The sequence below is a fragment of the Octodon degus genome, unplaced genomic scaffold (assembly GCF_000260255.1).
Source record: "Octodon degus isolate 3935 unplaced genomic scaffold, OctDeg1.0 scaffold00012, whole genome shotgun sequence".
In the NCBI taxonomy this organism is placed as follows: domain Eukaryota; kingdom Metazoa; phylum Chordata; class Mammalia; order Rodentia; family Octodontidae; genus Octodon; species Octodon degus.
This window is the reverse complement of record NW_004524588.1, coordinates 12,585,610-12,592,934: the sequence shown is the minus strand read 5'-3', so window position 1 is coordinate 12,592,934 and position 7,325 is coordinate 12,585,610.

The window sequence follows — 7,325 nt, the reverse complement described above, 5'->3', positions numbered from 1 at the left end:
TGTGACTCTCCTTAGGCACACTCTACATCATCAATCACTTTCCTCTTTGGCCCCATAATCTCCTTGATCAGAAAATTTGGGACACAACTGAGTTACAGGATATTACAGTAGAGGTTCTCTTATGTCCTGAGTCCTCACTGACTTTAAAAGACTAGGGCCAAAATATTGGCTATCCTTGTAGCCCTTATTTTTCTCTAATTTTTTGGTCTGCAAACATAAGTTGCTAACCCTCCAGAAGAGAAGTTAATGATATTATTACCCTACAACATAGGCAGTTGAGCTTAACATCACAATCTGTCTGAATATCAAATGCCTTAGACATAACATGAAGCAGGTATTTTCCAACAATCATTGGTATGCTAAATTTTAAATCCCTATGGAATGTGAAAAAATAAAAAATAAAAAATAATTATACATTTTTACATAGAAATTTAGAAATCTAACCATATACAACACTGTAGCAGGATAGTCCTATGACATTTTTTTCTTGTATCTTGTTTTATTACCTTTTCTTAAACAAACATTTATTTGAGAGAGAGTATAGCAGTAATTGATATGATATTAGAAGCAGTATGCTTTTAGAAAACCAGAATGACAGGCATTCCAAGCATGGCCCTAGCATTACACATTGCTATCCTTGGTGTAGTTGCTTAGTTCACAAGTATCAGCATATATAGTTAGTCAGGGTGAGAATCCTACCAATTAATTGTATTTTAAAAAACCTGATGGAGATTTTCAGGACAATTGCTTTAATCATCTTGGTAATTTTTTTGCATCTATTGAGATGATCATGTGATATTTGTCTTTGGCTCTGTTGATATAGTATATTATATTTATTGATTTGCATATGCTGAACCATCCCTGTATCCCTGGGATGAACCTTACTTGATCATATTGTATAATCTTCTTGATGATTTATTGCATTTTGTTTTCTAATGTCTTATTGAGGATTTTTGCATCTATGTTCATTAGGGAGATTGGCCTATAGATTTTTTTCTCATTTGTGTTCTTGTTTTGGAATCAGGGTAATACTTGCTCCCAGAAATTATTTTGGAAGTGTCACTTCTCTTTCAATATCCCTAAAGAATTTGATCATCAGTGACATTAGTTCTTCTGTAACTTTCTAGTAAAATTCAACAGTGAATTATCGGCATCTGGGCTCTTTTTTTTTCCCATATAAATCTATTTTTCATTTATATGTATTTGTACTTAATGTTTACATTGTTGGTGGTGAATTATACATGCACATAATGCATCGTCATTCCACTTTTTCATCCTTAGGCTCTTTTGATTGGTAAATTCTTAATTACATTTTCAACTTCACTGGCTGATGCCAGTTTATGTAGAATTATTATACCTTCTTGATTTAGTTTTGGTAATTTGATTGTGTATGAACCTGTTCATTTTTTTTGTTTTCCATCTTATTAGAATATAAGTTCTTGTAGTAGATGATGATCTTCTGAATATCTGTAGGATCTGTTGTGATTTCTCTGTTTTAATTCCTAATTGCTTAAATTTGTGGTGCCTCTTTCCTCTTTTTCATGAATGTGGCAAATGGAGTATCAATTTTGTTTATTCTTTCACAGAACCAGCTTTTCAATTCATTGATTCTTTGCATTGTTTCCTTAGTCTCTATTGCATTAATTTTTGCTCTTTATCTCTTCCTCCTTCTTATGAGCTTTGGGCTTGATATGTCCTTCTTTTTCTAGAAGTTTGACGTTTACCATTAGGTTGTTTATTTGAACTTGTTCTGTTTTCCTGATGTGAGAGTTCATCACTATAAATTTCCTTTATAGGACTGCTTTTATTACATCCCATATGTTTTGGTATGTTTTATGGGTATTATCATTTAATTATTATACTCTTTAATTTCATCTTTAATTTTCTCTGTGACTCATTGGTTTTCAGAAGTGTGTTGTTTAATTTCCATGTTTTTGTGATGTCTTTTGTCATGGATTCAAGTTTCATTGTTCTGATCAGATTATATGTATGGGATCATTTCAACTACCCTACATTACATAAGCATGTTTTGTAGACTAATATCTGTTATGGGGAATGTTCTATGTGCAGCTGAGAATAATGTGGGTTCTGATGTTTTGGGGTAGAATACTCTGTTGACATCTATCAAGTCTATTTGTTTACTGGCTTGGTTTTAATTTTGATGTTTCTTTATTGATTTTTTTGTCTAGTGAATCTATTTATTTGTGAGAGTGGAGCATTATGTTCCCTTGCTACAATTGAGTTAGTACTAATTTGTTTCTTCATGTCTGCTAATATTTGTTTTATGTAGTTGAGTGCACCAGTTTGGTGCATATACATTTATGATTGTTATTTCTTCTTGCAGTTTCCCCTTAACAAGTGTGTAGTGACTTTCCTTGTCACTTTCGAGGTTTAGCTTTTGGTTTTTGGTGCCAAGGATCAAACCGAGGACTTCTAGCTTGCTAGGCAAGTGTTCTACCACTCAGATAAATCTTCAGCTGCTTTGATTGCTTTTGGATTAAAGTTTTACACTGTCTGATAATAGAATAGCTATTTTTTTCTTGGGGGGAGGCTGTGCTTCTGTAACATGGAGAATTATTTTTTATTCTTCGACATTTAGTTTATGAATTCTTTTTTTACTTAAATGTGTTTCTTAAATGCAGCATATTGCTTGATTTTGTTTTTTTGATCCATTCTGCCAGTCTATTTCTTTTAATTGGTGAAATAAGAAATTCAACACAAGAACAGGATGTTAAAAGCATCTGGAGAAAAGAAACAAATAACCTGTACAGGAAAGCCCAGAAGAATTACAGCAGATTTTTGAACACAAACATTCAAATCAAGGAGAGCCTGGTTTTATGTTGATGTGATAACTGACATGTATTACCTTATCTTTTTAATGTTATTTTTCTGTTGTTGGTTCCCTATGTCTCTCCTCCGTTTAATTGCTTGCCCTGCTTGGTGTCTCCTTTCTATTGGTGTTTGTATGTTTGCAATCTTTGGTATCTCCAATATATCCTTCCGAGTAGTCTGTCAAGTTGATTTGGTGGTGATAAATTTCTTTAGTTGTTCTTTGTGACTGAGGTATCTTAGTTCTCCACTGATCTTGAAAGTGCAAGTTTTGTGAGTGCATCAATCTGGGTTGAAGATTGTTTGCTCTTAAGGTTTGACGTACCTCACTCCAGGCTCTCCTTGATTTGAATGTTTGTGTTCAAAAATCTGCTGTAATCCTTCTGGGCTTTCCTGTACAGGTTATTTGTTTCTTTTCTCCAGATGCTTTTAACATTCTGTTCTTGTGTTGAATTTCTGGAATCATTATTATTACATGCTTTGGGGTAGCCTGATTATGGTCGTGGTTATTTGCAGTTCTATATGTTTTATTTATTTGTTTGTCAAACTCTTTATCCATGTTTGGTTATTTTTTTGTCATTAAATTTCTGTGATGAGGTTTATAATGGTTTTTGTGATGTTTCTAGCTTTCTGACCAACTTCAATCTTAAGGTTTTTTTTTTTTTTGTTTGTTTCATCTTATAGCTGTTCAATTTAGTTCGTGTGATCCCTTGTCTTCAAGGTAGTTGCTCAGATTACCAGATAGAGGCATGTAAAATTGATCAGACAATTAAGCATTAACTGTCTCTTTCAATAAACTAATAGAAATTAGTAGTACAATTATCTTAGCTATCATATATTCCCTGCAATCCCTTCTTTTTTGTTTTCCCCTATTCTGGTTGTTCTTTCCTTTTGAGCAATTCCTTTCCTTTTCACAGTATCTATTATGAAATAGATTTTGGAATTTATTTACTCTTTCAGTTTCTTACACTAGAGAATACAATGTTTACACATGTGAATCTTACTTATTTCACTTATGAGTACAATCTCTAGTTGTACCCATTTACCTACAAATGCTTCAAGCTTATCTTTTTGGGGGACTGGGGCAAGAAAAGAGGGCACACATTGTATTCTGGTTGTTTTAGTTACTCTTCTTTCATTGCTGGGACAAATACTGACACCCAAAATGAAGGGAGGAAAGGTTTATTTAGTTCACAGTCAGTGGAGGTTTCAGTCTGTACTCAGCTGGCTCCAAGGCAGGGAGGCACATGGCAGAGAGCATCAGTTCATGGTGGCAGCAAATGGCAGAGAGTGCAAAAGGAATGGCAGCAGTTCAGGCAACTAGCTAGCCTCTTTCCCCTCCTTACATCGTAATGCAAAGAACCTGCCCCAGGGCATGTGCAGCAGCCACATCCACAATAATCAAACACAAACATCAGAAGCTGTCCTATGACTGCATGAGAATTTAGGGGGGCCCCTATACATAAGCCATAATACCAGCCCTCACCAACTCCCTTCAGAGTTCTGGGGTCCACATCCTCCAATGGGTCTCAGGACCCCAGGGCAGCCATTCTCCACACAGCTCCTTTCCCCCACTTCAACAGGAATCTTTTTATAATGCTGAAGTCTGAAAGTCACTACCTTGGCCAAAACTTTACAAGAGCAAGCTGGAGTAAGCCTCAATGGAAGAGCATCTACTCAGCAAATGCAACACCTTGGGTTTCATCTCTAGGACCACACACAACAAAAACAACAAACAAAACAGAACATTTCCAAAGGCTGTGCACAGATGAGAAAGTGAAGCCTGAGCCTGTGTGTGTGGTTTTCATGCCTCACCAGGATCTGCTCTAGCACTTTGATCCTATTTATTTGTTTGTTTGTTTGTTTTTTATTTGGTACAGGATCTACAGGGTTTCACTACACAGATTGGACTTGTGATGATCCTCCTGTTCTCATCCTCCTAAGTGCTGGGATTACAGGTGTGTGCCACCATGCCCAGCCTCATTTGCTGTCTCAGTGGGCCCCAAGGACAGGGCTGGAATGGTATGGGGATGAAACTCCAGTCCTCTGCACTTGCCTAAGCAGGCTTGATCCATTTTGACTGTAGTTTAGTGCATAGTGATAGACATGGGTCTAGTTTTAGTGTTTGGTATGTAGAAAGCCAGTTTTTTCCAGCGGCATTTATTAAAGAGGCTGTCTTTCCTTAAGTGAACATGTTTGGCTCCTTTCTAAAAAGTAAGGTAGTTGAGTGTATTTGTAGTTGTGTCTGTGTCTTCTAATCTGTTCCATTGATCCTCAGATCTATTATTTTACGAGTAGCATGTTGATTTTATCACAGTAGCTTTGCTGCATAATTTCAAGTCAGGGATTGTTATGCCTCCTGCTTTGCCTTTGTCAACCAGGATTGCTTTTGCTTTTCAAGCTCTCTTCTGGTTCCAACTGAATTTCAGAACTGTTTTCTCTAGTTTTTTAAGATATGGTATTTTGATCAGGATTGCATAAAACAGTTTTGGGAGTATGGCCAATCACTATGTTAGTTCTTCCTATCCATGAGCAAGGAATATTTTTCCATTTCCTGAAATCCTCTTTGATCTTTTTTCTCAGAGTACTATAATTTTCAATTCATAGATCTCTTACTTCCTTTGTTAGATTGATTCCTAAGTATTTCATTTTTTTATACTATTGTAAAGAGTGTGGTTTCCCTGATTTTTCTCTCGGTGAGTTTGTTGTTTGTATAAAGGAATGATACTGATTTTTGAGTGTTGACTTTGTATCCAGCTATGTTACTTAATTGGGTTATTGAATTTACAACTCTTTTGGTAGAGGTTTTGGGGTCTCCTATGTAGAATATCACATCATCTGCAAATAATGATAATTTAACTTCTTTCTTCACTATATTCCTTTTATGTATCTTGTCTTATTGCTCTGGTTCATGTTTCCAGAACTATATTAAATGGGAGTGGTGACAGTGGACATCTGTGTCTTGTTACTGATTTTTAAGTGAAAGCTTTCAGTTTTTGTCCATTTGGTGTGATACTGTTGGTTTATCATAAGTGGATTTCATCAGACTGAGATAAAGACCATCTATTCCATTTTCTGCAGGGTTTTTACCATGAATTAGAGTTGGACTTTATCAAAAGCTTTTTCTACATCTATTGACATGGTCATGATGTTTAGCTTTGTCTCTGTTGATATGATGCATCAAACTTTTATTTGCATGTATTGAACCATCCCTGCCTTTCCAGATGAATTCCACTTGGCCATGGTGTATAGCTTCTTGATTATTTGCTGCATTTTGTTTCCTAGTGTTGAGTAGTTTTTCATCTATGTGCATTAGGGAGATTGGCTGTAATACTTTTCTTTGATTAGGTATCAGGATGATATTTCCCTCCTGGAATAAGTTAAAGAGAATTGTTTCCTTTTCAATTTCATTAAAGATTTTGAGAAGTATTAGCATTAAATCTTCTCTAAATTTCTTCTAGAATGAATTTAACAGTGAATTTACAGGGCGTTGGCTTTTCTTTGTTGCTAAGGGGTTTTTTATTACATTTTCAATCTCTTTGACTGATATTAGGTTATTCAAGATCTTCATATCTTCTTGGTTCAGTTTTGGTAACTCATATGTTTCTAGGAATCTGTCCATTTCTTCTGTGTTTTCCATCCTGTGAAAGTAAAGATTTTTTATTATTAACTAAAGAGAATGCAAAATTATTAAACAAAAAATTAGACATGATACAGAACTTCACCAAACAAAACAATAGGAATTGAACAATAGTTGTATGCTATATTTCATAATGTTATCTTCAAATTAGTTGTTCCAGATATAAGCATGCAAAATTGTTTTTTAAAAAAGAGAAAAAGTTATAAGAAATTACAAAGGACAAGAAAAAGATAAGCATCAACTGCTCCTCTCTATAGACCAACACAAATCAGCTGTACTATTATCTAAGCCATCCTGCATGCATACATAAATATTTCTTCTCCCTTCCCTCTCCTAGCCTTTTGTTCATTCCAGTTTTCCTTCTCCTTTGAACAGATTCTTCCCCTTTCACAGTATCAGTTGTCCCTTTCAAATTTTATTTGAAGTAAAGATTTTGAATATTGTTGATCTTCTGAATTTTGACAGTATCTGTAGTGATTTCACATTTTCATTCCTTATTGCATGAATTTCAGGGTGTTTTTTTTCTTTTTCTATTCTTTTTTTTTCCAATAATGTTGGCTAGGGGTTCATCAAATTTATTTATTCCTTCCAAGAATTTACTTTCTAATTCATTAATTCTTTTTATTATTTTCTTCATCTCAATTGCATTAATTTCTGCTCTAATCTTTATGATTTCCTCCTGTCTTTGGGCTCTGGGTTTGGTTTGCTCTTCCTTTTCTAGTTGAAGGTGCAGCATTAGGGTGTTTATTTGTTCCCGTTCTATTTTCCTAATGTGTGCGTTCACAGCTATGAATTTCCCTCTGAGGACTGCTTTCATCGTATCCCATAAATTCCGATAAGTTCAGCTTGAATTTTC